Source organism: Balaenoptera musculus, chromosome 12 (genome assembly GCF_009873245.2).
Source record: "Balaenoptera musculus isolate JJ_BM4_2016_0621 chromosome 12, mBalMus1.pri.v3, whole genome shotgun sequence".
Classification (NCBI taxonomy): Eukaryota; Metazoa; Chordata; class Mammalia; order Artiodactyla; family Balaenopteridae; genus Balaenoptera; species Balaenoptera musculus.
In genome coordinates, this window is record NC_045796.1 from 72035347 (window position 1) to 72061068 (window position 25722).

Genomic DNA, 25722 nt, shown 5'->3' on the forward strand with positions numbered 1-25722 from the left:
GTTGGAACTGATCCTGGGCTACAGGAATGGGTAGGCTTTAGATACTGAGAAAGAGGCAGGGAGGGCATTCCAGGCACGGAGATGGAATTGACATGTTCTCTGCAGGAGAAGAGAAAGAAACTGCCTAGAACACGTGTGCTGGGTAGGGCCAAAGAAAAATCCAACTCTAAACGCAAGGAGATTGGCTCTGATGTGGTGAGAAGGGCCTTCAAGAATCATTCTATTTTATTCCTGAACTCTATCGATTCAAAATGGCAATGGACAAATATGATTAATAAGACCATTCTTAGATAAAATCAGCACTTGAATTTAACTGAATGTCCAGAAAAGAGCTTTAGTGAAATCACTTCACTGTCTGTCTAAAGATGTATGTGGGTACCTGGAATTCATTCATTCACTCAACACATTTATTAAGTCCCAGCTAGACCATGTGCTAGGCCTTGGGTGGCTTTATGGAACTCTTTTCAGCCCATACTCCAAAATCCAGACTACTCATCATACCGGACTACCCAGAACTCTGCTGCTGAAGTGATGCTGGATACAGGATACTAAAAATATGCACTGGTGTAAGGGGCATCCACAAATACCCTTGGTGCCGTATCCTGCTTTGGGGGCCTCCCTAGTCTATATTTCCTATGCACCTACTCTACACGTTACCTAAGTTACCTAGATGGAATAAAAGATTGCAGACTGCTGACTGCAGTTGGCATCAGCACTGTAAATTGTTTTCTAAGCATAAACAGATATAGACACAGTCTGTATCGAAGTTTATTCACCTCCAGTTGGTGAAATAAGCCACACCCAAAATATAAATTTCCCGGAAGAATTTCCTTTCAAATGCATTTCTGTCAGAAATAGTCCCCAAGTTGTTTGTGGCCACTGATCTTATATTTAGGGTGAACCATTCTTAGGTTAACCCAAAGGTTTTTCATTCCCTTTAGAAAAATGACAAAAATGAAAGGGAAAGCTTAAACCTCGAAGGATTTTGAGTCCAGGTTTCCTCTGTATGCTGTACTCAACTTCCACTCTACAAGCCTGAGTTGCTTCTTCCCTAACTTCCCTCCTATGACTCGGCATCTTTGAACACAGCCGCCCTGCATTAAGACCATCCCCTTGGCCGTTCTCTCCAGAATCCCCGCTCCAGCATCCAGCACTAAGTCACCCCATTTTCCTGATTCCCCCCCATCCAGGGTGCACTCTGTCCTTCCTATGCCCTGAACCAGGAGTCCCCAACCCCGGGCCTGCAGACGGGGCCACACAGCAGGAGGTGAGTGGCCTGAGATGGAGCCTGTTACATTGTTGTAGCCGCATTACGTTGTTACTCATCTTTGAATCCCTGGCACTTAGGAAGGTTCTTGACAGGTGACTGTTGCTCAGTACATGTTTGTTGAATGAATGAGCCGACTAATAAGGCCCTAGTACCCACTATGTACCTGAAGAAGAAAAATAGCCTAACAGCAACCATGGGTTCCAATTTTATTCCTTAGGATTCACGAGTCATCGTGGGTCTATGACATGTAAAGTGAAGGATTTTGGGTTTTGTTTGTTTGTTTGCAGTTGTTTTGCCTTTCAGCAGCAAATGTGTATATGTGTGTGTGTGTATAAATATGTGTTTGTAGCCTTCACCATCACCTACAAATCCTAGAGTTAAGTCTTGTTTTTCTACCTTTATTCTACGCCCTCACAATTTTCTATTCTCTTACCATATCCATTTGCTGCCACACACACACGGACACACACACACACACACACACACACACACACACACACACACCCCTCAGGTCTCTCCTACGGGAGATAAAATACAGAAATATGGAAACATCAGGATCTGCACCCCGCCACTTTTCGGCGACTCATCCAGCCAACTCAAAGTGAGATTTGCCATTTTAATTGCCTCACCAGTAAGTCTCTTTTGGGGGTAGTTTGTGGGTTTGGGGTGTTGGACATTAAAAGTAGCAATGTTGGAAGTAGAAACTAAGCTGGATAAACATGAAGGACCCTCAGGGTCCTTGGGCATGTGGAGATCCTCTGGTGGAAAATGAACTGGCATGTCTAAGATTCCTGCTGATGTAGGGAAGGGGCTAAGTAATGACCCAGCTTGTGAAATCAGCCTTCTGGGGCTGGCATAGAGTCCTATACAAGGCCAATTAAATTCTTAGAGGAAAATATAATCGTGTCAACTTCAAATGTTGAGTTGAACTAGTCAACAGTGAGCTGTTCTTTTAACTGCTCAGCGTCTGAGCCCACCTCTTCCTATGTTATGCCAGCAGCTAAGGGCAGCTCCAGGCTTAGGTGTCTGGGTGCTAGGAGTAATAAAGCCTTTTGCCCAGAATTTCAACATCCCAAAAGGGAAAACGGAAGTGATAGTGACGAGACAAATGAGAATTGGGGACTTAGAGTTGATTCGTGAATGGGTTAAGACTTTTGGGCTGGGGTGAACATATCTGCATGTGAGAACTACGTGATTTATGGCAAACGAGAGGGTGGAGGGTTACGGGCTGAACTGTCTCCCTCCAAATTTCATATGTTGAAGTCCTAACCCCGAGCACCTTAGAATGTGACTGTATTTAGAGATAGGGCCTTTCAGAGGTAATGAAGGTAAAACGAGGTCATTTGGTGGGCTCTCACCTGATATGACTGGAGTCCCTGTAAGAGGAGATTAAGACACAGACTTGTGCGCACGTAGAGGAAAGACCACATGAGGACATGCAGCAAATTTTAAAATTGCAAAGGGCTGACAAACTCAAAAGACATAATCATGCAATCGCGTGGCAGGACTCTCCCCAGTGATGTGCAGGGAGGGGCCCCGAGGCTCACGCTAGGTTAGCTGTGTGGTGAACTGCCTGTTTGAAATGATGGGAAGAGACTGGATACCTCGAGGGGTAGACTTTCTGCCTTCCCATCCTCTTGTTAGCTCCGTGACAGTAGATTTGTAGAGAGGGCTTCTTTCTCACGAGCCTCCACCAGGCTCTTACATTTATGTTTTCAGTCCAGTCAAATAATCTTTTTGTAAAAATGTGCCTTCTGGAAAAATCCTTGCAAATATCCTGCCCTGTGTGGTAATTAATCATGGTCAGTTACTCTTTTCAGTGGCATTTGATGGAGATCTCTGGACCTGGGCTTTCTGGGCCCTGCCAGTTGCAGGTAATAGAGCAAAGGGGTTGAGGGGAGGGTCCCTGGATGCAAAGGAAAGCTATTCCGCAGTTGCACTGAGAATTTGAGGATTTTGGTGAAATTTTTCAGTTTCAGAATTCGTTGGATCTCAAATCAGGTTGCCAGTGCTGAGGTCATTTGCATGACCCTTTTACCATTTTCAAAGGCAAAGCTTCCCTCTTGCTGAAGACAAAAACTCATAAAACTGTGCCAGAGAAATACGATTTTTTTTCACACACTCCACAAAGCTGTCAAAAAGCCTAGGTTTGCCAGTTTTGCTTTTAATGTGCAAAACCTTTCACACGGCTCCAGGCACAACCCGGGATCTGGTGGCCAACCTGTTGGATTTCCTTCCAAAGGTAACAGTAGAAGCACTGCTGGGAAGAGGATGGCTTGGCTTCAGCTGGAGCTGGAAGGGATGTTGCTCATACTCAAAAGTGTGGAAGCACTGGCTTCTACAGGGACAACCTTTAGTTTAGAAGTAGGTTTAAGAGCACACACACATAGTATGTGTGTGTATTTGTGTGTGTTTTTGTGCATGGTATTTAGGCTCTAGCAGGGAACTCTGGTCTGTGGCTCTACCTATTCATGGGAGGACAGATCCAGATGACGCAGAATGCTATTTTGGAAACAACTGAGGCCTTGAGTTAACTGCTCTGGATTTGAGTCCTGGCTGTGCTAGACCACAAGCTGTGACCATGGGCAAGTTACTTAACCTCTCCAAACTTCAGCTTCAACATTAGTATAATGGAGACAATAATTCATGAGCTCCTTGTGAGGTTATATTGGGATTATGTATTTAGAAGTTTTAGTACAGTGCTTGCTAAAAGGGTGATGAATGTAATTAACATTCTTGTTACCTACCTAATAGGGTTATTGGGAGAGGGAGAGATGATGAAAATAAAACTCCAGGCACATCATGGGCCCTCAAGAAATGGCAGTTACTTTTAATTTCTATTAATAAATGCAATCATGTTCAGGAGTACTAGCCGTGATGTTTTCTCCCCAGGCGAGTCAGTTGGGCAGAGGTTGGCAGAGCCAGAATCTGGGGCGAAGGATTATGGAACAACTGGGGTCCCTGCATTTGATTATACTAAAAGTAGTTCAGTGAGTACTGAGAAATATGCCATGGATTTCATCACTTGAATGTTAACCTTTTCAACATTTGAAACACTGAGTTTTGGAGAAAAGAGTTGGTGAATGGTCACAGGATATGGAAAACAAAAGACACTTCATGGACACCAAAGGGTTTTTACATATTTTGCTAAAAGGGATACAACCAAAAAAAAACAAAAACAAAAACCCAATGAGATTCAAACTGAATTTGTCACGTCTACTTTGCTTTAATCACACTAGGGATTTGTTGCATGCACTTGGCCAGCTGTGTGTTCTTAACTGTGGAGCCCAGTCACAGACTGTCTGTCTAAGGGGACTCCAGCAATCCTACCCCATCTGCACCTTGGGCTCTGGGTGCAGACTCATCGTCTAGGGATTGTGTTCATATGCTTTCTTAGTTTTGGTAAAGTTTTACTGAAAGTCAAATCCAAGTTGCACATATAGAATGCAAGAGTAGCTCTGGGGTACAAATCTTTATAAAAATAGAAGTTATTTATTATAAATAGAGTTAATTTGTTTCCTAGCCAATTTATTTTTCTTTAGAAAAATAAACACATTTTATAAGACTGGAATATTTGGAGTTTTGAAAAAAAAATTTAGTAAAGGATGAACATATAAAGCACCCTATAATCTCTAGAGAGGTGAGGCAGGAAATACCAGCTTGAAGATTACAAAAATGGTAATGACCAAATCTCCTAAGAAAGTAATCTTATAACATTTTATGGTCATCAGTCCATTTTACACATGAGTAAACAGTGATAAAATGAGGTGATATATAAGCAAGTTTGTAACCAGCTGTGCCTTTTATAACTATATAGATGCCCTAAATCTTGACAGAACAGGAGTTAATTTCTTTAGTTGAGGACAGCAATCATTACATTTACTCATGTAATTCTCTTGCAAGGGAATAATCCTGTGTTAATTAGTGAGTTAACACATGTATTGTTTATATTTTTATTTTTTGTATATTATGATGTTTTGATACCTGAAAAACCTGGCTGGGGAGAGACTCCCCTCCTGGGGCTAGCCTCAATTCTTAGAAATAGCTAGGAGCCCAGCTGGGAGCGTGCATTTCACGTACAAATTAACCAATCCAGAGCCACACCTCCTTTATGTGGCCCAAGTATCCTTGGAGGCAATATTCCTCTGCCTTCAGCATCCCAGGGTTTATTCCAGGAATGCAAGGATTCTTCAGTATACGCAAATCAATCAATGTGATACATCATATTAACAAATTGAAGGAGAAAAACCATATGATCATCTCAATAGATGCAGAGAAAGCTTTCGACAAAATTCAACACCTATTTATGATAAAAGCCCTGCAGAAAGTAGGCATACAGGGAACTTTCCTCAATATAATAAAGGCCATATATGACAAACCCACAGCCAACATTGTTCTCAATGGTGAAAAACTGAAACCATTTCCACTAAGATCAGGAACAAGACAAGGTTGCCCACTCTCACCACTATTATTCAACATAGTTTTGGAAGTGTTAGCCACAGCAATCAGAGAAGAAAAAGAAATAAAAGGAATCCAAATCGGAAAAGAAGAAGTAAAGCTGTCACTGTTTGCAGATGACATGATACTATACATAGAGAATCCTAAAGATGCTACCAGAAAACTACTAGAGCTAATCAATGAATTTGGTAAAGTAGCAGGATACAAAATTAATGCACAGAAATCTCTTGCATTTCTATACACTAATGATGAAAAATCTGAAAGTGAAATTAAGAAAACACTCCCGTTTACCACTGCAACAAAAAGAAGAAAATATCTAGGAATAAACCTACCTAAGGAGACAAAAGACCTGTATGCAGAAAATTATAAGACACTGATGAAAGAAATTAAAGATGATACAAATAGATGGAGAGATATACCATGTTCTTGGATTGGAAGAATCAACATTGTGAAAATGACTCTACTACCCAAAGCAATCTACAGATTCAATGCAATCCCTATCAAACTACCACTGGCATTTTTCACAGAACTAGAACAAAAAATCTCACAATTTGTATGGAAACACAAAAGACCCCGAATAGCCAAAGCAATCTTGAGAACGAAAAATGGAGCTGGAGGAATCAGGCTCCCTGACTTCAGACTATACTACAAAGCTACAGCAATCAAGATAGTTTGGTACTGGCACAAAAACAGAAACATAGATCAATGGAACAGGATAGAAAGCCCAGAGATAAACCCATGCACATACGGTCACCTTATCTTTGATAAAGAAGGCAAGCATATACAGTGGAGAAAAGACAGCCTCTTCAATAAGTGGTGCTGGGAAAACTGGACAGCTACATGTAATAGAATGAAATTAGAACACTCCCTAACACCATACACAAAAATAAACTCAAAATGGATTAAAGACCTAAATGTAAGGCCAGACACTATAAACCTCTTAGAGGAAAACATAGGCAGAACACTGTATGACACAAATCACAGCAAGATCCTTTTTGACCCAACTCCTAGAGAAATGGAAATAAAAATAAAAATAAACAAATGGGACCTAATGAAACTTAAAAGCTTTTGCACAGCAAAGGAAACCATAAACAAGACCAAAAGACAACCCTCAGAATGGGAGAAAATATTTGCAAATGAAGCAACTGACAAAGGATTAATCTCCAAGATTTACAAGCAGCTCATGCAGCTCAATATCAAAAAAACAAACAACCCAATCCAAAAATGGGCAGAAGACCTAAATAGACATTTCTCCAAAGAAGATATACAGATTGCCAACAGACACATGAAAGAATGCTCAACATCATTAATCATTAGAGAAATGCAAATCAAAACTACAATGAGATATCATCTCACACCGGTCAGAATGGCCATCATCAAAAAATCTAGAAACAATAAATGCTGGAGAGGGTGTGGAGAAAAGGGAACACTCCTGCACTGTTGGTGGGAATGTAAATTGATACAGCCACTGTGGAGAACAGTATGGAGGTTCCTTAAAAAACTAAAAACAGAACTACCATATGACCCAGTAATCCCACTACTGGACATATACCCTGAGAAAACCATAATTCAAAAAGAGTCATGTACCAAAATGTTCATAGCAGCTCTATTTACAATAGCCAGGACATGGAAGCAACCTAAGTGTCCATCATCGGATGAAAGGATAAAGAAGATGTGGCACGTATATACAATGGAATATTACTCAGCCATAAAAAGAAACAAAATGGAGGTATTTGTAGTGAGGTGGATGGAGTTAGAGTCTGTGATACAGAGTGAAGTACGTCAGAAAGAGAAAAACAAATACAGTATGCTAACACATATATATGGAATCTAAGGAAACAAACCAAAAAAAGGTCATGAAGAACCTAGTGGCAAGACGGGAATAAAGACACAGACCTACTAGAGAATGGACTTGAGGATATGGGGAGAGGGAGGGGTAAGATGTGACAGGGTGAGAGAGTGGCATGGACATATATACACTACCAAATGTAAAATAGATAGCTAGTGGGAAGTAGCCGCATAGCACAGGGAGATCAGCTCGGTGCTTTGTGACCACCTAGAGGGGTGGGATAGGGAGGGTGGGAGGGAGGGAGACGCAAGAGGGAAGAGATATGGGAACATATGTATAACTGATTCACTTTGTTATAAAGCAGAAACTAACACACCATTGTAAAGCAATTATACTCCAATAAAGATGTTAAAAAAAAAAAAATCATCCCAGGGTTAGGTGCCAGGCAACCAGGGACCACGCCCATCACTTAGGGTCTGCCAAAATTATTCGAGCTAGCCAATCCTAAACTGATTGCCTTGTCCTTCTCAAAGAAACTCCAATAAAGGCCATGGCCTAGACGCTCCCCTCACCTTGGTCCATTTAACCTCCTGACGACACTGGTGCTTCCACATGTGGTGTTGTCTGGCCTGCCTCCTGTCTCTAGGGCCTGTGAGTATAATACATTTTGTTTTCCTGACCCTCTCCTAGTTTCCTCTCGTGGCCACACATGAATGACCATCATCTAGAAGAACACATAGCTATATGTGGCAATATGGGTGACATCAGGTTTCTGCTACTAGATGCCATGCTCCCCTTTCCAGATGGGCAGAAGCACAACCGTGGAGCCAGGCCACTCTTGAGAACACACGTGAACAGAGCTAAACACGCTTTTGTCCTCCTTGTCCCCACACAGTTCCCAGTTTCCCTCTCTCTGTCAGCCCTTTAAGCCTACTTTCAGCTTAGTGGTTCTTGCACATTGCTTGCTCAGATCTGGCCACTCACCTGCTGACACGTGGTTCTTGACCCTGGACCTCTTCTTCCTCTACCTGAACCCAAGGGTAATACTGCCCAGTTCCTCCCCAACCACCCATATCCCTCTCACCTGGCAGCTCACTTTAGTCCATGCCACACTACATCTTACTTGCTGAACCCCCCGTCCAACACACACACACTCACACATACAGTAAGATGTGACATTTGCCACAGCTACCTAAAATAGGCAGCTAGGTTTAGTTCAAAACACTAAATAAATAGAAGTTTAATTAGTCAATGTGTTAATACTTTCTCCTATTTTAGGATATTTAGGAGTTATGTAAATTCAACCTCAAATTATGTATGCATGTGAGTACACTGCCTATTACACTGTAGGAATACAATTACCATGTCACTAACTAACAAATAAAAGAAAGCTGTTTTCTATTACTGAAAAAATGGTTTAAAGAATTTCTCCCTGTTGACACTAACCGATATTTACTGCTGTCTCCGTTTTAATGAATACAAATTTCATTTATCTGTTTCTATACGATTGCTGTGCTAAAGTAAGCAAATCAGTAGCACTATGTTCTCTTCAAGCTAAACAAGCCCCTTGAAATATTTTTTTAGACCACTAAATAGTTTGCTAAATATTTACTTAGAAGTGGTATAAAGACCAACTTAAACCTGGATGAAATAAGCACAAATAGAATAAGCAAGTCTTGTGATAACTGTTTGCTGAATCTTATACATGACACAAAGATAAACTTGGATCAAAAAAACACAAATAGAAATAATAAGCAAAAGTTGCAATATATATTCGCATACACAAACCTGTAAACAGTTTTTAAAAACTCCCTTGGGTGACATTCACCACTACCCCTGTTAACCCTTCAAAGGAAACTCACCTTCTCACGCCCTCCTATGAGTAGTAAGTAGTGACGTCTCGTATCTATGAAAACCTCACTACGTTCCAGACGTTGTTCTGGGTGTGACACACGTGTTACTTAATCCTCCTAACTACATGCAGTAGGCGAGAAAAGTAACTCACCCCAAATTCCTAACAAGTGGTCAGTGACGAATCCAACCCATTCTTCCTCCAGGGCCGCCGGAGTCAAAGCCCCTGTGCTCCACCGCCTTCCTCACCAGAGATCAGAATCCCTCCACGGAGTGGAACTTGAGAGAGGCCGCAGAAAACTTTGCGGGACCACCATCTAACTTCACTCCTTCCCTCAGCCCCAGTGAAAACAGCAGTGAAAGGGATTTCTTTTAAAGACAAATTCAGACAGACGGGAAAACAGGAGATGAGATGGCAGCAACAAAATTTAGAAAGCTGGAAAAGCTGAAGGATGAGTAGGGACTAAGTAGCTCATCCAAGAAAACTGAGTCCTAAGTTCCCATTGGGGAGCCTAATTGTAACTAACTAACACCCTCCCCCAGCCCCCATCACCACCCCGCCAATGGACCAAAGTCCAGTTCTCAGGAATCGGTGGAGCCAGGAATCTCTGGCCTGGGAGTGAGGGAGAGAAGTGTGGGTGAAGTCCTTGAGCAACAGATTCTTAGATCCCACCCTGCCCCAGAAAGTGTTCTCCAACCTCCGATTTCCCTAAACCTGTAAGAGTTCCTCCTACGCTTGGTAGTTTACCAGTGAAACCATCTGAGTTCGGAGTTTTAAAGTTTTTAATTACAATTTCAATTCCTTTAATAAGTACCATGTCATGCTCATGAGAATGGTTAAAATATTTTTAAAAGACTGGCAAAACCAAATATTGCTGAGGGTATTGTATAACCAGAACTCTCATCTGCGGCTGGTGGAGGTGTAAAGTAGTATGACCACTTTGGAGAAGGATTGGAAGGTTAAATTTACGTTTATCCTGTCACCTACCAACTTCACTCCTAGGTATTTATTCAGTCAGTACACTGTAACTCTTTCCGTATCTGCTGCCTGTTTTACTGGGCATAGGCATATGTAACCATTTGCAATCACGGTTTCAAAAGATTGTTTCTGTTAACACTTTATTTCTGGCACAGTTAGGATATATGCTTGATTATGTTTCAGTCTCTTGCACTTGTCTTAAAGACATTTGAAGGATGAAATCCTTGCCCTCCTTTTCTTCAAAGCCAATTTGTTTGGTATGAAGTTATAACACAAACAAACCACACTTAAGCATTTGCCACACTGATCAATGTTTTGAGTATTTTACATAATTCCACTTACTTAGTCCTCGCAAAAATTATTTGAAGGGACTGTTATTATAATATAAAATCAAGGCCCCATTTATAAATATTTTACAAAAATGAAACAGAGTGAAAGAAACACTGTAAGTGTAGGAGCCAGGATTTGCAATCAGCCCTCCTACCCCAAAGCCTTCCTCACGCTGCTTATGTGCCATCCTCTTAACTGCCCTCTCAGCAACTTGGAATCACTGATCAACAAGACTTGACAACATTTAGTTGTGCACATGCAGGTGTGTGTGTGTGTGTGTGAGAGAGAGAGAGAGAGAGACAGAGACAGAGGGAGAGAGAGACAAGAAATGAGCATAGATGGTAAGAATTTTTGTTGGGGGTGGGTAGAAGATTGTAAACAAGGGGAAATTTTCTTTTAAATGTCACTTGCTAAAATGCAAAATGAAAATGTCATTTTTGAACATCTAGTTCATGGTCTGAGGCTGTTAGAAATTTTAAATGGATGAACAAACAAAGGCTGAGTTCTAGGAACAGGAGAAAAGTTGAATAAAGTTAGCGTCAGATAACAGTAAATTTCTAGGCTGGAAATTTCTTCCCTCATTTAAGGAAGAAAGTTAGAGACCCATTAGACATAGAAAATGAGACTTTATGTAGTAAGAATGTTGCAAAGAAAATTATTTCTTGTCTAAAAATAATGACTCCTTAAATGAAGAGGAATTATCACAAGATAGATATTAGCAACTCACTAAATGTATCTAACATAATATGAGCAATTTTTTTTTCTGTAATTCAGTTTCTGATAGGTATAAGATTGTTGCATGGAATGAGACTTAACCAAGACGTACAAGCAGAGTATTATATATAATAACCTTACATATAATAAATACTATTAATTTATTGTATTAAGTAATAATAATGATATAAAAGGGCACAATAGGAAAACCTGAGTTTATATTTTATCTTATTTTCTAAAATGGTAGTAAATGGTAGATTAACCGAACCAGATAGATTGAGCACTTCAAATTGAAACAAAGTTATAGAAATAATAACAGTTTTGATCTCTCTTTGAGTTGTTTTGAACTATTGCATCCTGCTGCTTCTAGATGAGGATTTCTGAAACCATGAGTATGCAGGATTAGTCCTGGACCACAGCAAATACAGTCAAGGAACCGAGAGGTAGGATTGGAAGAAGAGGGAGCGGGTGTTGGCTAGCCAAAGTCAATATTGAAAAGTCATGAGGACGTGTTAGAGCTAAGCTAGAAAAGTGGAGCATGCAAGCACAGCAAGTAGTTTCCAGAGCAATCCACGTGTCTTTACAATGGTTGAAAATATACATATTTGCTTTTGCCACATGGTATCTTAAATATTCTGTCTTACTTGACCCATTGTAGAGTTGTTGAGACATTTAACTTTCTGAAATTTATCAGTATCACTTATGTTGAAAAAGTAATCATGTTCTGCATACATTCCTAATTAGACAACTAGGACTGGGCTAGAAATATCAGCATGAGAAAAATTAACTGTATTAAACCTACAGCCATACTTAATGGTGAAGTAGTAGTGTGCCTCCAAAGTCACACTCCGAGAATCTCCAAACAAACAAGATCCTGCTCACTATTACTATTAGTACAATTGGTTTTCAGGTTTTGGTTAACACAGTAAGACAATACAGAGAAACATCACGCATGCCTAAAGAGAAGGGAAAAATTATTATGTGGATGTGAAATTCTGTCAGAACTAAAAAGACACAACTAAAAATTCTTAAAATAAGAAAGACACTTCAGCATGATGATGAAGTTCAAGATAAATATCCAAAATAACTTTTCGTTATATAAGCAATAGCCAGTTAGAGAATTCCATTCACAATAGTAACCTAAAACATAAAATAACTAGACAAAATACTAACAAGAAAGTGTGACTTTTTTTTTGAAGTGAACCACAGAAGTAACTTTTCTGAAGTAAACCATAACAGTAATTCAAAAGATATGAAAGAAGAGAAAGATATGTCATGTTTCTGAATGACACTAAATATTAAAGATAAATTACTCATTTACTAATCAAAATTTATTTTTAAAATTTTAGCTTATTGAAATGATTCTAACATTGAACTAGCTCATAAAAGTAGAGGTATGAGAATGGCTTATAAAATCTTGAACAAAGGAAATATTGAAGTCAGACTCACACTACCATAGAATAAAATGTAATATGGAACTCTGGTGATTAAAACCATATGGTATTGGCAAAGAATTGACAGATCAATGAGACAAAATGGATAACTTTAAAACAGACTCTAGTATGTAGAAGACATATTATGTAATAAAGGAAATGTCACAAACTGATGGGGAAGGCTTTTTCATCTAAAAAATAAGATTGAGAACACTAACAAACTTCAGAGAAAAGCAAGATCCTCAGAGAAGAAGAAACACAAATGGTGAATAAACACATAAAAATGCTCAATCTTGCTAGTAATTCAGGAGATGCAAATTAAGACCACATTGATTTATCTTTCATACTCACTAGATTGGCAAAAGTTAGCCAACATACCGAAATTGGAGAAAAGGTGGATCAAGGCAAAATCTTATATCTTGCTGGTAAGAATACAAATTGGTACAGTCACACTGAAATTTGAATTACCTTTTAAACTTAAGGCGCACATCCCCTACAACCTAGCAATTTTAATTCTATATATACACTTCACAGAAATTCTTGCATATGTGCACCAGTAGACTTGTACAAAATGTTCTTAGAAGCACTGTTCGTATTAGCAAAAAAAAAAAAAAACCCCAGAACAACAAAAAGAACAGTAAACAAACAAAATATTCATTGACAATGGAATTAAAACTACATTGGGGTATATTCACACAATGAAATAATATACACCAGTAAAAATAAATGGACAAAATGATAAACGACTACTAAAACAAACTATTGAGAAAAAAAGGAGGTCACAGAATACTACATGCAGCATGATAATATCTTTATAGAATTCCAAGACCAGCAAAAGTAAATTACATATTATTTAGGAGATCATATGTATGACAAAACTATTGTTTTAAGCACAGTCATGATAAGTCGAACACAGAATAGAAGAGAGTTTCTCAGCCTTGGCACTACTGGCACTGGAAGCAGATAACTCTTGGTGGTGGGAGACTGTACTATGCATTATTGGATGTTTAGCAGCATCCTTGGTCCCTATCCACTAGATGCCAGTTGCAACCTCCATCCCAGTTGTGACCACCAAAAATGTGTCCAGACATTGTGGACTGTCCCACAGGAGATAAAGTTGCCCCCAAATGAGAATCCCTGGAATAGAGGTTGCTTCTGGGTTGGGATTAGAGAGCAAAGCAGGGAGACTGTAGAGGAGGAACCCAAGGGAAGGTGCAAGTTACTGATAATGCTCTAGTTCCTAGTTTGAGTTGTAAGTCAGGGGTGTCATTTTATAACTGTGCCTCGTGGCTTATATGTTTTTTGTATATATCAGATAGTACATGATTTTAAAATTAACTATATATGGTAATACACAGTGAAAATACTAGAATAAAATATCCCCAAATTAGCAGTGTATATTATAGGTGAAGATTATTGATGGTTTCTAGTTTCTTCTCTGTATCGTGTTTTCAAAAGAAAAAAAGAACATGTATTAGTTGTACAAAAATTGTTTTAAAAACCTTTACACATGAGATGACATGACACTGCTTAATTATCAAGGTAGAGTGTGACACCAGCAGAATCATTTCAGAACTCATGAAAAAGTTCATTCCTTATTTGTTGTTTATATTTATTGTACATTTAATTTTGAGAAACAGCATTTGATCTGGCATGATATGGGTTCTTCCCTTGATTGTCTGTGTCTCAGAGAATGCTTATGAATCTAGTATGTATCCAACTTTATTTTTGTAAAGGATAATAAAAAAAGGATTTGAAATTATTTAAGGGTTTGCTGTATTTGAAACTGCTGGCTTGGGTAGTCCCAGGCCTGTGATAAACCCTGGCGTTTGTTTAATCTGTTCTCTACTGGCAGCTGACGCACAGCATGCTCTGCTCTTTATATTTCTAATTTTTGTGACCCCTTTGATCAAAATCTGATGATGTAAAAAACAAAACAATAGGATCAGTGGCAGTGGCAGCTAAATGAATTCAAGAAGTTGTTTAAAGCATTGTCACAGTTGAGAAAATCACTCCTTTCCTTCGAACTAGATCCAAATTCTGGATGTTAAAGGAGAGAGAATTAAAGATTATTTTATTTATTCCTGGTGCGAACGGGCTGCTGTAGCACCACTGATAAATATCCAATATGAACGCCATGGAGCCCCAAATTCAGGGGTCATCTTAGCCAACATGTACTGGAATTTCTCCCTGTATCACAGGGAAGGAGACAATCTTTCTGTTTATGGGATACATAACTAGGTATTTTTATGGTATAAGCATATGCCACCTGTCACTATTGAACCTTTGTTTTTAAAAGAAGTCAGAGCAATAGAAACCCTGGATTTGATACGAACACTTCTTGTATAATCTAGAAAAAAATCACGTAAACTCTCTGAAATTTAGTTTCCTCAACCATGAAATGAGAGTAACCAGAACCCTTGACCATTTTACCTTACAGGTAGTTGACAGAATTGCTTAAGGTTCTGTCTGAGAAAGTGTTTTGGGAGCTATTTGTATCTGTTTACCTATACCTGTATGTATGAATGTACCTATAACTCTATAGACATGTAGTGTGTAATAATTAAATTCATGGGCTTATTATGATCAGAATGTTTCAACTCTGGGGCAAACTATTCATTTTCACAGGGGTCACAAAGGGTAAGTGAAACAGTTTGTGGAGTGCGTGTTTGCTTGTTTGTTTCTTAAGTGGCCCCATTTATACAGCTCACAACCCCTGTCTCTTTTCCCAACAGTCAAGCATTCTGACCACCAGCCCCACGGCTTGGAACACTGTTGCTTAAGCTAAAGGCCAGTGCCTGGGCACTCATCTCAAAGACTCCAGGCACAGATTTGTCTAACTCAGATGTTCTCAGCCAGGGCCAATTTTGCTCCCCTTCTTCCAGGGACAAATAACAATGTCTGGAGATATTTTTGGTTGTTACAAGTAGGGTGGAGGCACTACTGTCATCTAGTGGGAAGAGGCCAGGGATGCTGCTAAACATCCTGTGATGCACAGGACAGCCATTCTCCCCCAACAGTAAAGAATTATCTAGCCCTGGATGTCAATAATGCCAAGGTCGAGAAACCCGCATCTAAGTAAACATTGGGCAATTGAGAAATGGTCCAAGTGCTCATGCATCCAGAGTAACTAACTGATTTGAAAGGATTTCAAATGGTCCTACTTGCTTTGGCTCACTTACATCATTGTATCAAGAGGTTTGAATAGGTGTGTGTCCATCTCTCTCTTTACAATTCATTAGACAGCCTCTGGGGAATTGAGCCAACTGGATATCTTGATATTGGATTCAAATGCTGTCAAGTAGAATTCTTCTTGGTCTAATCAATATCTCTGATTTTCTCTACATTGGGTCTCTGCAATTGGTTCCTCTCTTTGGAACCAATTCTGGGTCATTTGCTCTGAGTTTAGGTAGAGAAGCTCCTACTTAGCATTGAACAATTCTACTATATCTTAAAGACATTCAATCAGGCAGGTCCTCCATTATATTGGAAGGAATTCTAATCAGCCAGAGGGCAGGAAACAAAGCAGCGAGTAAGGGATGGCAGATGGTTTTCCAGGCAAATGAGGAGGCAGCTGCAATGCTGGATTGGCAAGAGCAAACAGTCGGGAGCCTGGGGACACCTCTATCAGTTTAACACCGTAGACAAGAACCCTGGAGGATTATCACTTTTCAGTATATTTGGATAAAAATGTCTCCCTGCAATCATCAACACACAATATAGAATAATAAAACCGTTAACTGGGTCAAAGTTATACAGGCAATAAGACACTATACAAAGTATCCTTCATTGTATTCTTATTTATCATTACATGCTAATGTTTTTATTAAGCTGGTAATATAGTACTACAAACTGACCTGTTGGAAATGTTGTTACATATTTTTTAATAGCTCTCTTAGATTCCACTGGAATTTGGGAAACAATTTTGAAGAAATGCTTCCAAAGAGAAATCATTACTGATTCTCATATGAAGATAATATGTTTTTTTCCTTTTTCTTTTCTGTCTCCTAGACATTGACAGTGTGACTAATGTGCTTGGTGGTATGAGAAATCCACAAGGCAATGACATCACAATATGTAATTTTTCCCTTGTGTATTGGGGAAAGTCAAAGTTCTCTTGTACACTTAAAGAATCAAAAGGCCTAACTTGAAATTGGAATAGTATCCAAAATAAACAAGTTGTAATGTTCTCTTTCCCCCTAAACCCAACCTTTTCCCCTGTAGTTTTAAAGTTTGGAATTAGGCTGTCATAATAGTCTGACTTTCATTTTTAATTAGTCAATGATTTAAAAAAGAAAGAATGAAAGAAGAACTTTGCTGTGCATTAAAATCATTGATGTGTAGTTTTCTTTGGGTTCTGGTGTTTGAAGTGCCTTACACTGATTTTTTTGTTGCCAGCAACTGAAATACCTACTAATGCTTTCTGGCTCTAAAAGAATTGCACATCATTGGCTACATATGTTTACCATTATCCACAGAACTGTCAGACCCTTTATTCCAGTGGAGGCATGCATGGAAATAGGCCAGAACGCGAGGGAACACAGTTCCGGTAGTGAAATTAGCAACTGGACAACATTCCCAGGGAAGCGGCTGAGTTCAGTTCTGGCAGAAATCCCATTGCTGCTGGTACAAAAGAAAAAAAAAAGAGGAAAGAAAGAAAAGAAAAAAGAAAAAGAAATAACAGAGGATAAAAAAAAAATTTATCTGGGGAATCAAAAGGAGGTAAATGCATGTGATTTGCACAACCTATCAAAAAATAACCCTGATCATTCTTTCCATTTATTGTAAAGTTTTGGTTATCGGGTGACTTCTGATTTTGAAATGGCAAATGCTTTTATGAACCTGGATTATGAATGAAGGTTTAACACTTAAGACTGTCAACCTTTTGAACTTTGAAGAGAATTTTAAGAGTTTATCCCACTGCTGTGGTCACAGGATTTGAAAGCCATCATTATGGTTGAATTCAATTGTAGCCATTATTTTTATTTCCACCAAATTGTATCAATTCACCAAACTAAATATGGTGAAATGGAAAAAAAATCTATTTTTTCAGTGTAATCTGCAAAATTTTAGTAGGAGTAACTTAAAACATGGATAATCATTAGATGAGATGTTACCAATTTATTGTATTTATTTCATGTTCAATTAGGTTGCTAGGTAACATGAGTGCATTTGTAAAATATTGCTGAAAATTCAAAATATCAAGGAGGGCATTTTAACATCGCAAAACTTGCTAGGGACCAGGTAAAATCTAAAATTATACAAATCTGTATAACCATAAAGCAAAATATATCTTGGCCCTTCGGATTCAACTAACAATACTATGTGTTAATCATTGTATATTTATTATTCCCTTTATGCTTAACAACAATTGCTGAAATCAGCTTTATTATCCCTTAAAAGGCAAGGAAATTGAGACATGGAAACTCACGTAAGAATTCTTTGTAGGGGCTTCCCTGGTGGCGCAGTGGTTGAGAGTCTGCCTGCCAGTGCAGGGGACACGGGTTCGAGCCCTGGTCTGGGAAGATCCCACATGCCGCGGAGCAACTAGGCCCGTGAGCCACAATTGCTGGGCCTGCGTGTCTGGAGCCTGTGCTCCGCAACAGGAGAGGCTGCGATAGTGAGAGGCCCGCGCACCACGATGAAGAGTGGCCCCCACTTGCCGCAACTAGAGAGGGCACTCGCACAGAAACGAAGACCCAACACAGCCATAAATAAATAAATAAATAAAATTTTAAAAGGAAAAAAAAAAAGGAATTCTTTGTAGAACTAGAATTTGAACCCAGATCTGCCTGACTCTACACACACACTGTGGGCTCACTAAATTCATTTCCTCTTCTTCCTGGAGCCCTTGTAGTCCCTTGTAGTTAGATTTGGTCATGTGACCAAGTTCCACATACTGGATGTAAATAGAAATGATGTGTACCATTTCAGGACTGGCCCATAAAATCCTCCATGCAGAACGCTACTTTATGCTATTTTTCCTTCCATGGGCTTGAGGCAAATATGCATAGACACCTTGGATATGGTAAATATGACGGGAGCACAGGAAGGAAGGTGCTGGGTCTCTGCTTTGTTGCTTGACAAAAGTGTCATCTGCTAATCAGACACATCTATTTTGGAATTTACGTGAATGAGAAATAAACTTCTATTGTATTTGAACCATTATACATTTGGGGCTTTGTTACAGCAGCTGGCATTGCTTTGCCTATATATTACCTGTACATTATAACACAGGTCTTTCTTCATACTGAAAAGACCTGGAGAAGCTTATACAGAAGGGCAAGATAGCTACTGATACATATACTGGCAAATGTTTATTAATAAAAGTTATTTAAATAACTTTTAAATAGGAATCTGGAAAGATCTGAACAAATACGGAGACTCTTTCAAGAGTCATCAACTTTTTTAAAAAAAATCATCATTTAGAAAGGGCATCTCTTATTTTTCTAAGTTATCAACAACATCTCAAGAACCTGGTTTAGAATCATAAAGATATAAAATCCATCCACTAATGGATATTCAAAAAATAGATATACTGTAGACCAGTACCATGTACACAGAAATGTTCAGTAACCATTTTTATTTGATAGATTTTATTCGAAAAATTCAGAAGGCAAGAGGAAAGAAAAGCAAGAAGACTCAGTATACCTAAATGGGATAATTCAGTTCAGAGCAAACAAGAGTCACTTACAAGTCTGTAGAATTTTCAAACTCTTAGGGATATTAAATTTCACTTCTGTAAATTCTAGTGATTGAGAATGAAATGGGACTCCTTTAAGAATCAACATTCATGTGATGAGGTTTCAGGGTAGTTATGTTTGTATGAAAAAACATCCCTAAAAGCCTACATTTTTGTGCATGTGTTTTCTCATATGAGAAAAAAGTATTTAAAGAAGGCTTTGAGATGATGCTAAAGCTTTGTAAGATTGTCATAAAAAATTTATAACTAACTCTTAATGTATGCAAGGAGAGTAAGGCGGTTCTGGGTGGAGTTGGGACAGTGGAGCAAAGGCTGCCTCTTCCACAGCTGTCCAAATCCATGTCCAATCTGGTCTGGCATTGATATCTGAGTGTCCTGTGTGGTGGCATCTCTGGAGGATGGGGTCTTTAAGGATGGTGGATGAATAGTGTCAAAGTTCCAGAGACGAGGGGTTGGAAGGTCATAAATTCTGGAATCAGAGGCACCTGCCTCTTCTACTTTGTAGCTGTTTAGCTGTAGTTAAGGCATTAGATATCTCTAATTCTGAGTTGTGGTTTATCTGAAAAAGAGGACAATGTTATCTACCTTGAATGGTTTTGGCGAGAATTTCCAGTAATATACAATGAGACCCTGGCAGACACAGATAACAAGCAGAGTGATGGCTGTTGTCGGAGCACAGTTCAGCCAGCGAGCAGAGTTCAGTCTCCATGGAGGTAAGTTGACAAGACTTGGCTAGAAGGCTCCCAACTATGGTCTAAGGGTCAGAATAGCGTTCCAGTTCAAGAGGGGAAAAAACTGGGACACAAACACATGGAAAACAGATGCTCAGTCATGAGGATGGAGAGAAGATTTCAGGGAGCATATGAAGCCACTCCAGGATCACTAGATACGAGGCTTATGACAGCATAGCTGCATCCAGAGCTCAGTCGCTGAGGGGATGGAGCTCCTAATACACGGACAGACATGGTAGGACTGTCTCAAGAACTGGATAAGGCTGAATCTTCAGGCTGTAGGTATATAATGCATGTGTCTGTGCGAGGCAGGCAGGGACTGAATACTGTTATGGAAAGTGAGCTAGAGTCCTCATTTTTTTTGCTTTTATTTTTATATCACATTCAACTATCAACCCTTCCCAAACTTATTTGCAGTCATGAGAAAGAATCCTTCACATGTATAGGCTTATATCATGAGATTTACACCTCTATATCTTCTAAATTCTAGATTATTTATGATTCTCACTGTATTTCTCCTTGAATGAACTGGACCTGCCCCCCCCACCCCGCCACCAGGACTGAAATGGGGGGAGAAGATAGGAGAAAGGTAAAGGGTAGGTCTGCAGGAACAAGCAGAAAATATCCACACATTTATCTTTCTAAGAATCTTTTATAGATACTGAACATACAGTTACTGAATTGAGTATTATGCTTTATCAGTTTATAAAGACAAGAACAAAACAAAACAAAAAACCCCCACCAAATTGCATGGCCAACATTGTCTTTTCATTAAACCTCCTTTTGTAAATCCCATATCCCACCCCCCTGTTTCCTTCCTTCCTTTCTTTTTCTCTCTCTTTCTTTCTTTCTTTCTTTCTTCTCTCTCTCCCCTTCCTTCCTTCCTTCCCTCTTTTTTCCTCCAACTGAAATTCAGTCTCATGGGGCTCAGAGATGTAAGGTGATGCTATTCACTATGATGAGGGCTATAAAAGGAGGTACAGAGATGTGCACAAAGGGCTATGAGAACAGAGAAGAGCAGTTTCAAGTCTTCCACAGTGAATCAGGAAGGTTGAGGCAGGAGATGTTCTTGAAAAATATTCCAGGTCTGTCTGACAGAATGAGAAGCAGGAGGACTGCTCAGATGCTGGCCAACCATGAAGAATTTCCCACTGCTTCCCTAACCCCCATGTTCAGTCATGGGCTCTGTGAGCAGGGTGCAGGGGTGGCCCCTAGAGACAGTCACTCCTAGGGCCCCCTGGCTCTAGTGAGAGGGAGGGAGTCTCTAACTGGGGTGAGCGTCTCTAACTGGAGGAACCCCGACTCCAGAAGTCGGCCTTCACCGCAGGCCTCCTAAGGTTGGATATGGATACGATTAGGGTCTGCAATAAGTGACATCTGTTTGCTCTGACCTTTGGGTAATGTGGCGTTTCTTTCTCTGGGGCAGATGCTAGAAAGGTGTTTATTGTGAGTTGACAGGGGTCTTGGTGGGTGGTGAGGTGTAAGTCAAAATTCGACTATGCATTTTGGCATTTTGTCTACAGATGTTTCTCAGATGTTTGTGGGCGGGCATGTCTTTAAATAAAGAAATACTAAATGTGTGTGTTTTTTGCGTGGGGGGGAAAGGAAAAAAGTCGTACTTGAAAACTTGGCCCTTTTATGCCTTCCATGACACTCTTGTTTCAGGGCCAGATTGGAATTAGTTGTTGCATGTACTTTCTGAAGAGAAAATTTGCTCATTTAAAGAAAAACCATCTGTTAGTTTGAAATTACATGCTGATGAAGAAGCTGAATATGGCAGTGGGGGAAGAATGGAAAATTTCAGGAGGTACCAGATAGTAGTTTTATGTAGTCCAGCCTTGCTTCATCCTCCCAAGGTACCATCTCCCCCTACCCAGGCAGGACACAAGAAAACTTTGGTAAAGCTCATTCCTAACTCCAAATTGTCCCTGCAGTGAGAGTTAGGGGTGTCTTCAGAATTCACAATCTACACCCATTTGTTACACCATGGAAGTCATATCTTCTATTCCAGATGCCAAGATGCTGACTTGATAACATAGGAGAGAGAGGGAGAGAGAGATAGAGGGGTGATCTTGAAGGACATTCAACTTTTAATTCCTTTAGAATTACCTTAAAATATACTGAAAAAAAGAACTGCAAAGAAATGAGGAAAATCAAACCACATTTTTGAAATTATCTTCTAAAAAATGAAAAAGTTCACTTTGGTTTTGATTTCCAGAAATCTTCTGAAGTTCTAAAGAAATCCTCTAGCTTTAGCTTAGTCTGAGAAAATCTACTTGAAAAACTTCACAAATGGATGGAAGAAACTCCTTACAGAGTTGATTAATCTCATTAGCGAATAAACGGAAAAATAGTGATGATGGGATGTGCCTGGAAACCAAGAGCTTAAACATTACATAGAGTTTTCCTGCTTTGTATCAAAACTTCTTGAAATAATGTTTTCGAGAGATGCTCACTTTGACCTCCACTTGTTAGCAGTTATATGGAATTTACCCTCCCCCCCAAAATTTATTTTCAAAAGAAGTTTGTTGTGTATGGTTAAAGAGACCAACTTTTTCAACTTGGCTCACTTAAAATTCTAAACCTTAATGACTATCTTGACAGGAAGGAAATGTTTTATCTAATCTTGCTTTTTGAAAAAGATAGCTGATGAATGATTATAAGCATAGTTCATTGCAAACAAAATAGTAAGACTTGTTGTTACATTTGTTAGTGACTTTGTTCTGAATATAAAACTTGCTTTTTAACTTAGCCGCCATCTAGATCTACCCTCTAGGTCATCTACAGAAACGACACAGAGAAACATGAAATGTGGAAACCCCTTAAAATTTGCTCACAGTCTTGATTTCCTTCTCCTGAGTTAGGGTAGTTTGTTCCAGCAAACCTAGAGAACAGAGCACCTTAAGTACTTAAAGTACACAATTTCTTCACTTCAACTCATTGGTACACTAATGACTGACTGTGGTCATCAAAGTCTTGCGGAAAGTGGGCCTGTCTCCACCGACATTTGGGGCACTCACAAAGCTTAGTTGTAGCCACTCAGTAATTGTTGCTCAGTCAGAAAATCACATGCTGTTTCCTGTTTTCCTTATCTTCTCAGTCTTACGCTACTTCCTCCATCCCTTTCCCCACTCCTCAATTACATGGAGGGAAAAATGGTGGAAAACAATGTTTTTTATCCAAAAAATGTTCAGCCAAATGTCCCAGGAACAGATCACCTGGCTTTCCTCGCTATTGTAGCAGGACGGCAATCGGTGTTTATGAAGCTCAGTACTATATGCTGCTCCAGGATGTTCAAGGCAAATGTCTCAGGATAAGTCAGGTTATGTTGTGCAAACAAACTACCCAACACTCTCAGAGACTGAAAGCAATAAAGGTGTATACCTTGCTTACACTATACACCCAAAGCAGATGGGTGGAAGGCTCTGCTCCCTAGACCCAGGTTGACAGGTGCTCCCCGTCATGGGAAACTCCCTTCTCTTTTTAAAAAATTATTTATTTATTTATTTTGCCTGTGCCGGGTCTTTGTTGCGGCATGTGGGATCTTTAGTTGCGGCATGCGGACTCTTAGTTGCAGTGTGCCTGCAGGATATAGTTCCCCGACCAGGGATCGAACCCGGGCCCCATGTATTGGGAGCACGGAGTCTTACCCCCTGGACCACTGGGGAAGTCCCAAGGGAAACTCCCTTCTTATCCAGAGCTTAAGGGTTTGCTGCAAGAGGGAAAAAGAATAGGGAGAACTGGGGAGCCATTGTCCTGGAAGAGACATGTGTCACTTCCCTCCATTTCGTTGGTCAGAATAAGGGACATAGTCATGCTTACCTTCAAGAAGATAAGGATTGGAATTCTCTATGTTCCCACAGGTAAGGAGAAATACTAATGTTACCACAAGTCTACAGATTTCTTTTTTAAAACTAACCCTCTTAGACACAGGCACAAAATAAAGCATCTCTGAAATAAAAACTACTGTCTTTCATGTAATGAGCACTCAATAAATATTTATGAGTGGCAGTTTATTATTTGTCTATTGCTGCAGAGCAAATTATCACAAATTTGGCAACTTAAAACCACACCATTTATTATGTCACGGTTCTGCAGTTTGAAAGTTCAGCATGGTGTGACCAGGTTCTCTGTTCACAGTATCTCAAGGCTAAAATCATTGTTAGCCAGCCTGAATTCTCATCTAGAGGCTCTGGAGAAGACTTTGCTTCCAAGCTCATTTAGGCTATTGGTCAAATTCAGTTTCTTGCAGTTCTAAGGCTGAAGTTCCCATTTTCTTGCTGGCTGTCAGCAGGGTCACCCCCAGCTCCCAGAGGCTGCAGGGAGTCCTTGCCACGGAGGCCTCCCAAACTTCAAAGCCAGCAACAGAGAATCGCCCTCGCATTGAATCCTTCATATGCTTTGAATCTCTCTGACTTCCTCCATCTCTGACCTCTAGACCCATATTTTAAGGGCTCCTATGGTTAGGTCAGCCACACCCAGGCAATCTCCTTATCTTAAGGTCAACTGATCTGGGGCCTTAATTACAATTGCAAAATTCCTTTTGTATATAAAGTAATGTGATCGAGGAGTGCTGTCTCATTATATTTACAGGTTTCACGAACACTTTGGAAGAGGAGATTATTTAGGTCATTAGGCATCATGTTAGAGTTCAGTCTCCCACAGGCAGCTGGGGCAGAGTGAAAAAAGCAGTATTGAATTGAGCCAGATGACTTGGGTTCAAGTCACAGGCTCTACTAGTTAATAGCTGGATAATTTGAAACAAGTCATAAAGCTTTTCTTCTCTCAGTCTCAGTTTCCACAACTGTAAAATGGGATTATTATTCCCTGCCTTGCTAGCCCCATAGAGTAGTTGTGAGAATCAAATGAGATTATATAAAAACATTTTGTGAACTTAAAAGACCAATACAAATGCAAGTTATTGAGTTTGAGTTTTATTTTACTTCTGAGGACCTATGAGACCAGATCTTTTAAAGACAATGCTGGAAGAGGAGGCAGCCATAGGGGCAGAGGAAGGGTCTTTAGAGACACAGGCTTTTTGGCTTTCTGTCCCCACAGATGCAAATCTGATGAACTAATCGTAAAATACATGAAAGCGTTTGCTACATATTTCTTTTTTAATGCATGAAATAGGTGTAAAATTTTAGAGAATCACTTTGGCAAGAGGCTTTTGGCCTCTGTTCTATATAATGGTAATAGTATATTACCATATGTTTATGTGGTGTTTTCTGAGGGAACTAAAACACTTTACAGACAGTACTCTTCCTCTTCTGACTATGCCAATGAGGTAGTAGCAGATGTGAAGCATTTATCCATGTATAATGTAAGCATATAGACCAGGCCACTCCAGAACACAGGACCCCAATGCCACACATAAGTATTTTTTCCCCCTGATTTATGTTATTTCCCACAGTTAAGGAAAGTTCGGTACTTTTATGTACCCCAAGCCCCCCCTGTTAGCACA